The following is a 9,155-nucleotide window of genomic DNA, read 5'->3' as shown; positions in this document are numbered from 1 at the left end:
GAGAGGATTAGATACACAGCTCAGCAGACAGTATCACACAGCAGAGGATTAGATACACAGCACAGCAGACAGTATCACACAGGATAGGATTAGATACACAGCTCAGCAGACAGTATCACACAGGAGAGGATTAGATACACAGCTCAGCAGACAGTATCACACAGGATAGGATTAGATACACAGCTCAGCAGACAGTATCACACAGGAGAGGATTAGATACACAGCTCAGCAGACAGTATCATACAGGATAGGATTAGATACACGGCTCAGCAGACAGTATCACACAGGAGAGGATTAGATACACAGCTCAGCAGACAGTATCACATAGGATAGGATTAGATACACAGCTCAGCAGACAGTATCACACAGGAGAGGATTAGATACACAGCTCAGCAGACAGTATTACACAGGACAGGATTAGATACACGGCTCAGCAGACAGTATCACACAGGAGAGGATTAGATACACAGCTCAGCAGACAGTATCACATAGGATAGGATTAGATACACAGCTCAGCAGACAGTATCACACAGGAGAGGATTAGATACACAGCTCAGCAGACAGTATCACATAGGATAGGATTAGATACACAGCTCAGCAGACAGTATCACACAAGAGAGGATTAGATACACAGCTCAGCAGACAGTATCATACAGGATAGGATTAGATACACAGCTCAGCAGACAGTATCACACAGGATAGGATTAGATACACGGCTCAGCAGACAGTATCACACAGGAGAGGATTAGATACACAGCTCAGCAGACAGTATCACACAGGATAGGATTAGATACACAGCTCAGCAGACAGTATCACACAGGAGAGGATTAGATACACAGCTCAGCAGACAGTATCACACAGGATAGGATTAGATACACAGCTCAGCAGACAGTATCACACAGGAGAGGATTAGATACACAGCTCAGCAGACAGTATCATACAGGATAGGATTAGATACACGGCTCAGCAGACAGTATCACACAGGAGAGGATTAGATACACAGCTCAGCAGACAGTATCACATAGGATAGGATTAGATACACAGCTCAGCAGACAGTATCACACAGGAGAGGATTAGATACACAGCTCAGCAGACAGTATCATACAGGATAGGATTAGATACACGGCTCAGCAGACAGTATCACACAGGAGAGGATTAGATACACAGCTCAGCAGACAGTATCACATAGGATAGGATTAGATACACAGCTCAGCAGACAGTATCACACAGGAGAGGATTGGATACACAGCTCAGCAGACAGTATCACACAGGAGAGGATCGGATACACAGCTCAGCAGACAGTATCACACAAGAGAGGATTAGATACACAGCTCAGCAGACAGTATCACACAGGAGAGGATTAGATACACAGCTCAGCAGACAGTATCACATAGGATAGGATTAGATACACAGCTCAGCAGACAGTATCACACAGGAGAGGATTAGATACACAGCTCAGCAGACAGTATCACACAGGATAGGATTAGATACACAGCTCAGCAGACAGTATCACACAGGATAGGATTAGATACACAGCTCAGCAGACAGTATCACATAGGAGGATTAGATACACGGCTCAGCAGACAGTATAACATAGGATAGGATTAGATACACAGCTCAGCAGACAGTATCACATAGGAGAGGATTAGATACACAGCTCAGCAGACAGTATCACACAGGAGAGGATTAGATACACAGCTCAGCAGACAGTATCACACAGGAGAGGATTAGATACACAGCTCAGCAGACAGTATCACACAGGATAGGATTAGATACACAGCTCAGCAGACAGTATCACACAGGATAGGATTAGATACACAGCTCAGCAGACAGTATCACATAGGAGGATTAGATACACGGCTCAGCAGACAGTATCACATAGGATAGGATTAGATACACAGCTCAGCAGACAGTATCACATAGGAGAGGATTAGATACACAGCTCAGCAGACAGTATCACACAGGAGAGGATTAGATACACAGCTCAGCAGACAGTATCACACAGGAGAGGATTAGATACACAGCTCAGCAGACAGTATCACTCAGGATAGGATTAGATACACAGCTCAGCAGACAGTATCACATAGGAGGATTAGATACACGGCTCAGCAGACAGTATCACATAGGAGAGGATTAGATACACAGCTCAGCAGACAGTATCACACAGGAGAGGATTAGATACATAGCTTAGCAGACAGTATCACACAGGAGAGGATTGGATACACAGCTCAGCAGACAGTATCACACAGGAGAGGATCGGATACACAGCTCAGCAGACAGTATCACACAAGAGAGGATTAGATACACAGCTCAGCAGACAGTATCACACAGGAGAGGATTAGATACACAGCTCAGCAGACAGTATCACATAGGATAGGATTAGATACACAGCTCAGCAGACAGTATCACACAGGAGAGGATTAGATACACAGCTCAGCAGACAGTATCACACAGGATAGGATTAGATACACAGCTCAGCAGACAGTATCACACAGGATAGGATTAGATACACAGCTCAGCAGACAGTATCACATAGGAGGATTAGATACACGGCTCAGCAGACAGTATCACATAGGATAGGATTAGATACACAGCTCAGCAGACAGTATCACATAGGAGAGGATTAGATACACAGCTCAGCAGACAGTATCACACAGGAGAGGATTAGATACACAGCTCAGCAGACAGTATCACACAGGAGAGGATTAGATACACAGCTCAGCAGACAGTATCACACAGGATAGGATTAGATACACAGCTCAGCAGACAGTATCACACAGGATAGGATTAGATACACAGCTCAGCAGACAGTATCACATAGGAGGATTAGATACACGGCTCAGCAGACAGTATCACATAGGATAGGATTAGATACACAGCTCAGCAGACAGTATCACATAGGAGAGGATTAGATACACAGCTCAGCAGACAGTATCACACAGGAGAGGATTAGATACACAGCTCAGCAGACAGTATCACACAGGAGAGGATTAGATACACAGCTCAGCAGACAGTATCACTCAGGATAGGATTAGATACACAGCTCAGCAGACAGTATCACACAGGAGAGGATTAGATACAGGGCTCAGCAGACAGTATCACACAGGATAGGATTAGATACACAGCTCAGCAGACAGTATCACATAGGAGGATTAGATACACGGCTCAGCAGACAGTATCACATAGGAGAGGATTAGATACACAGCTCAGCAGACAGTATCACACAGGAGAGGATTAGATACATAGCTTAGCAGACAGTATCACACAGGAGAGGATTGGATACACAGCTCAGCAGACAGTATCACACAGGATAGGATTAGATACACGGCTCAGCAGACAGTATCACACAAGAGAGGATTGGATACACAGCTCAGCAGACAGTATCACACAGGGTAGGATTAGATACACAGCTCAGCAGACAGTATCACACAGGAAAGGATTGGATACACAGCTCAGCAGACAGTATCACACAGGATAGGATTAGATACACGGCTCAGCAGACAGTATCACACAGGAGAGGATTAGATACACAGCTCAGCAGACAGTATCACACAGGAGAGGATTAGATACATAGCTCAGCAGACAGTATCACACTGCAGAGGATTGGATACACAGCTCAGCAGACAGTATCACACAGGATAGGATTAGATACATAGCTCAGCAGACAGTATCAAACAGGAGAGGATTAGATACATAGCTCAGCAGACAGTATCACACAGGATAGGATTAGATACACAGCTCAGCAGACAGTATCACACAGGATAGGATTAGATACACGGCTCAGCAGACACTACCATATAGGATAGGATTAGATACACGGCTCAGCAGACAGTGTCACACAGGATAGGATTAGATACATGGCTCAGCAGACAGTCTCACACAGGATAGGATTAGATACATAGGTCAGCAGACAGTATCACACAGGAGAGGATTAGATACACAGCTCAGCAGACAGTATCACACAGGATAGGATTAGATACACGGCTCAGCAGACAATATCACACAGGATAGGATTAGATACACAACTCAGCAGACAGTATCACACAGGATAGGATTAGATACAGCTCAGCAGACAGTATCACACAGGATAGGATTAGATACACAGCTCAGCAGACAGTATCACACAGGATAGGATTAGATACAGCTCAGCAGACAGTATCACACAGGAGAGGATTAGATACAGCTCAGCAGACAGTATAAACACTATAAGATTAGATACACCGCTTGGCAGGATTAGATACAGTCACGTGCAGGCGGCTCTGCTATGTGATATGTGACTTTGTCACCTGTGCACATCACCCGCAGGGTCACATCATTTCCACTTTCTATGCATTCTCCCATTTAAAGGGACAGTACGCTATTATTTTACACCATCACTGGAGATTGCTCTGTCTGCGGCCATTTTCCTGTATATTTCTCCTTGATGTCTGTTTTTATCTTCGCCCTGGGCTAATTCTCACTGCCCCGGCCGCACTATAGATACAGATGCAGCAGAGATGAGTTTGTCGTGTGGTTATCTGAGGTTCAGCATAGGCTCAGTTTGCTCTCAGTGTTTTCATCTGGAAACAGTCAGCATGCAGCTGTTGATGGATGTATGCGTGTTATTCGGGCTGTGTAGTCAGGAGCGGGGGCAGCGCCCCCATAGCCCCCCACTCTGCGTCTCCTTATACAGTCTGTTCAGGGGAGCGGCCTTCTTTCTGGTCAGTTTCCTTTATCGCCGCCATCGCTGCTTTTATGGCAGGTGCCGGTGGAAGATGGACCCTTGAGCAACGTCTTCGGGAATTATGAAAGAGCCATGGCCACCCCCGATGTAGGTCACAGGAGACTGGACTGGTGCGCACTACAGGTCCCAGCACGTCCTGCCAGCACAGGATATAGAGGGAGGAGGATTAAACAATGGGACCTGTAGCCCGGTCCATCCTGAGCAGCCTGGTGCATCCTGAGCAGCCTGGTGCATCCTGAGCAGCCCGGTCCATCCTGAGCAGCCTGGTGCATCCTGAGCAGCCCGGTCCATCCTGAGCAGCCTGGTGCATCCTGAGCAGCCTGGTGCATCCTGAGCAGCCCGGTGCATCCTGAGCAGCCTGGTGCATCCTGAGCAGCCTGGTGCATCCTGAGCAGCCTGGTCCATCCTGAGCAGCCCGGTCCATCCTGAGCAGCCTGGTGCATCCTGAGCAGCCCGGTCCATCCTGAGCAGCCTGGTGCATCCTGAGCAGCCTGGTGCATCCTGAGCAGCCCGGTCCATCCTGAGCAGCCCGGTGCATCCTGAGCAGCCTGGTGCATCCTGAGCAGCCTGGTGCATCCTGAGCAGCCTGGTGCATCCTGAGCAGCCTGGTGCATCCTGAGCAGCCTGGTGCATCCTGAGCAGCCCGGTGCATCCTGAGCAGCCCGGTGCATCCTGAGCAGCCCGGTGCATCCTGAGCAGCCCGGTGCATCCTGAGCAGCCCGGTGCATCCTGAGCAGCCCGGTGCTTCCTGAGCAGCCTGGTGCATCCTGAGCAGCCTGGTGCATCCTGAGCAGCCTGGTGCATCCTGGGCAGCCCGGTGCATCCTGAGCAGCCCGGTGCATCCTGAGCAGCCTGGTGCATCCTGAGCAGCCCGGTGCATCCTGAGCAGCCCGGTGCATCCTGAGCAGCCCGGTGCATCCTGAGCAGCCCGGTCCATCCTGAGCAGCCTGGTGCATCCTGAGCAGCCCGGTGCATCCTGAGCAGCCTGGTGCATCCTGAGCAGCCCGGTGCATCCTGAGCAGCCCGGTGCATCCTGAGCAGCCTGGTGCATCCTGAGCAGCCCGGTGCATCCTGAGCAGCCCGGTGCATCCTGAGCAGCCCGGTGCATCCTGAGCAGCCCGGTGCATCCTGAGCAGCCTGGTGCATCCTGAGCAGCCCGGTGCATCCTGAGCAGCCCGGTGCATCCTGAGCAGCCCGGTGCATCCTGAGCAGCCGGGTGCATCCTGAGCAGCCTGGTGCTTCCTGAGCAGCCCGGTGCATCCTGAGCAGCCTGGTGCATCCTGAGCAGCCCGGTCCATCCTGAGCAGCCTGGTGCATCCTGAGCAGCCTGGTCCATCCTGAGCAGCCCGGTCCATCCTGAGCAGCCCGGTCCACCCTGAGCAGCCTGGTGCATCCTGAGCAGCCTGGTGCATCCTGAGCAGCCTGGTGCATCCTGAGCAGCCCGGTCCACCCTGAGCAGCCTGGTGCATCCTGAGCAGCCTGGTGCATCCTGAGCAGCCTGGTGCATCCTGAGCAGCCTGGTGCATCCTGAGCAGCCCGGTCCATCCTGTGCAGCCTGGTGCTTCCTGAGCAGCCTGGTGCATCCTGAGCAGCCTGGTGCATCCTGAGCAGCCTGGTGCATCCTGAGCAGCCCGGTGCATCCTGAGCAGCCTGGTGCTTCCTGAGCAGCCCGGTCCATCCTGAGCAGCCTGGTGCTTCCTGAGCAGCCTGGTGCATCCTGAGCAGCCTGGTCCATCCTGAGCAGCCTGGTGCATCCTGAGCAGCCTGGTGCATCCTGAGCAGCCCGGTCCATCCTGAGCAGCCCGGTGCATCCTGAGCAGCCTGGTGCATCCTGAGCAGCCCGGTCCATCCTGAGCAGCCCGGTCCATCCTGAGCAGCCTGGTGCATCCTGAGCAGCCTGGTGCATGAATAGAATTCCAGGGGAACATTGATCACTGACACAAGTGATAAATCAGGACAAAGTGCCATAAATTCTATTTATGTCATACTATGGGTGAATGAGGACGACACAGGCAGCAGCACTAGATGGCGGCACACCTGTCCACCACTGAATGTTGTAGATTCTGGTTAATGATTACAGAGCTGAGGTATCACGCCCATCCACCTCCACAATAGCGCTGTGCATAGATGTCCTGTTAACTATTCTCCTTCCTGGGCACAGCTGTACCAAGCCCTCATCTACCATGAACCAGGCCTCCACCTACCATGTACCGGACCTCCACCTACCATGTACCGGGCCCCCACCTACCATGTACCGGGCCCCCACCTACCATGTACCAGGCCCCCACCTACCATGTACCGGGCCTCCCACCTACCATGTACCGGGCCTCCACCTACCAAGTACCGGGTCTCATCTACCATGTACCGGGCCTCCACCTACCATGTACCGGACCCTCCATCTACCATGTACCGGGCCCCCACCTACCATGTACCGAGCCCCCACCTACCATGTACCAGGCTCCCATCTACCATGTACCGGGCCCCCACCTACCATGTACCGGGTCTCATCTACCATGTACCGGGCCTCCACCTACCATGTACCGGACCCTCCATCTACCATGTACCAGGCTCCCACCTACCATGTACCGAGCCCCCATCTACCATGTACCAGGCTCCCATCTACCATGTACTGGGCCCCCACCTACCATGTACCGGGTCTCATCTACCATGTACCGGGCCCCCACCTACCATGTACCGGGCCTCCACCTACCATGTACCGGGCCTCCCACCTACCATGTACCGGGCCTCCCACCTACCATGTACTGGGCCTCCACCTACCATGTACAGGGTCTCATCTACCATGTACCGGGCCTCCACCTACCATGTACCGGGCCTCCCACCTACCATGTACCGGGCCTCCCACCTACCATGTACCGGGCCTCCCACCTACCATGTACCAGGCTCCCATCTACCATGTACCGGGCCTCCACCTATCATGTACCAGGCCTCCACCTACCATGTACCGGGTCTCATCTACCATGTACCAGGCCTCCACCTACCATGTACCGGACCCTCCATCTACCATGTACCGGGCCTCCCACATACCATGTACCGGGCCCCCACCTACCATGTACCGGGCCCCCACCTACCATGTACCGGGCCCCCACCTACCATGTACCGGGCCCCCACCTACCATGTACCGGGCCCCCACCTACCATGTACCGGGCCTCCACCTACCATGTACAGGGTCTCATCTACCATGTACCGGGCCTCCACCTACCATGTACCAGGCTCCCATCTACCATGTACCAGGCCTCCACCTACCATGTACCGGGCCTCCACCTACCATGTACCGGGCCCCCACCTACCATGTACCGGGCCCCCACCTACCATATACCGGGTCTCATCTACCATGTACCGGGCCTCCACCTACCATGTACCGAGCCCCCACCTACCATGTACCGGGCCTCCACCTACCATGTACCGGACCCTCCATCTACCATGTACCGGGCCCCCACCTACCATGTACCGGGCCTCCACCTACCATGTACCGGACCCTCCATCTACCATGTACCGGGCCTCCACCTATTACACTGGGGAACAATTTTGAAAAAAATTTCTGTTGAGTTAGGTTTTTGAGCTGATTTATACTATAATTGGCATGCTGATTCCAAAAATGCAGTCAGTTTTTTTCTATCACGTCAAGTTTTTCCTCCTCAACTTCCCTGCCATAGAAGCAGAATTGCACTGATTTCTGTAATAAGACTTGTTATCTGAGTACAATGCGCCTCATATAGAGCTGCGTGGCAACTTGTAAGAGTAGTCACAGCTGAGACCGTGGTGAGAGGCGAGTGCAGCTCCCGATACCTCATACTTATCAATATCTTTACACAAAAAATGTATCATAGTAGGAATAAATAGGATTTGTGATCGCTTTTCTCTTTACATTGGGCGCTTAGTTGAAATTTATATATCTTTTATGATTTTTTACTTTGTTAGCTGGTAACTTTCCATCTCAGTGCTTTATTTCCTTATGTACATATTTCCTTTGTTTCGGATCATGTCGGCTCCTTCTTCCTCTCGTCGTAAATGCCTAAACAACCCTGACTCCTTCTGCTATATTTGTGGTGTTTTCACCAGTTCAAAGGGCAAACATCAGTGCATTTGTCAAACAAGCGTATTTTGCATATTTTAAAGTAAAACTCGGTGATCAAGATAAGCCATGGGCCCCTCACATAGTGTGCAAGTGTGGCGCCCTGGACTAGCCAGGGGTCACAGGTCATAACATCACCACACACCCCACATTCCCTGCAGGAACACCGTAGTCAAAACACAAACCCTTGTTGCCCTCCGCCAGGGGCTGATGATCACACCAGGGGGTGGAGCCAGGCGGTTGGCTCCGCCCACCGAGGAGTTCACAGTCCTGGAGGCGGGAAAACAGTAGAGTCTAGTTTGAGAGGTGAAAGTGTGAGGAGAGCAAGCAAAACTTTAC

This window comes from Anomaloglossus baeobatrachus, chromosome 7 (genome assembly GCF_048569485.1).
Source record: "Anomaloglossus baeobatrachus isolate aAnoBae1 chromosome 7, aAnoBae1.hap1, whole genome shotgun sequence".
NCBI classification, from domain to species: Eukaryota; Metazoa; Chordata; class Amphibia; order Anura; family Aromobatidae; genus Anomaloglossus; species Anomaloglossus baeobatrachus.
The sequence above is the reverse complement of the archived record's forward strand: the minus strand, read 5'-3'. Positions refer to the sequence as shown.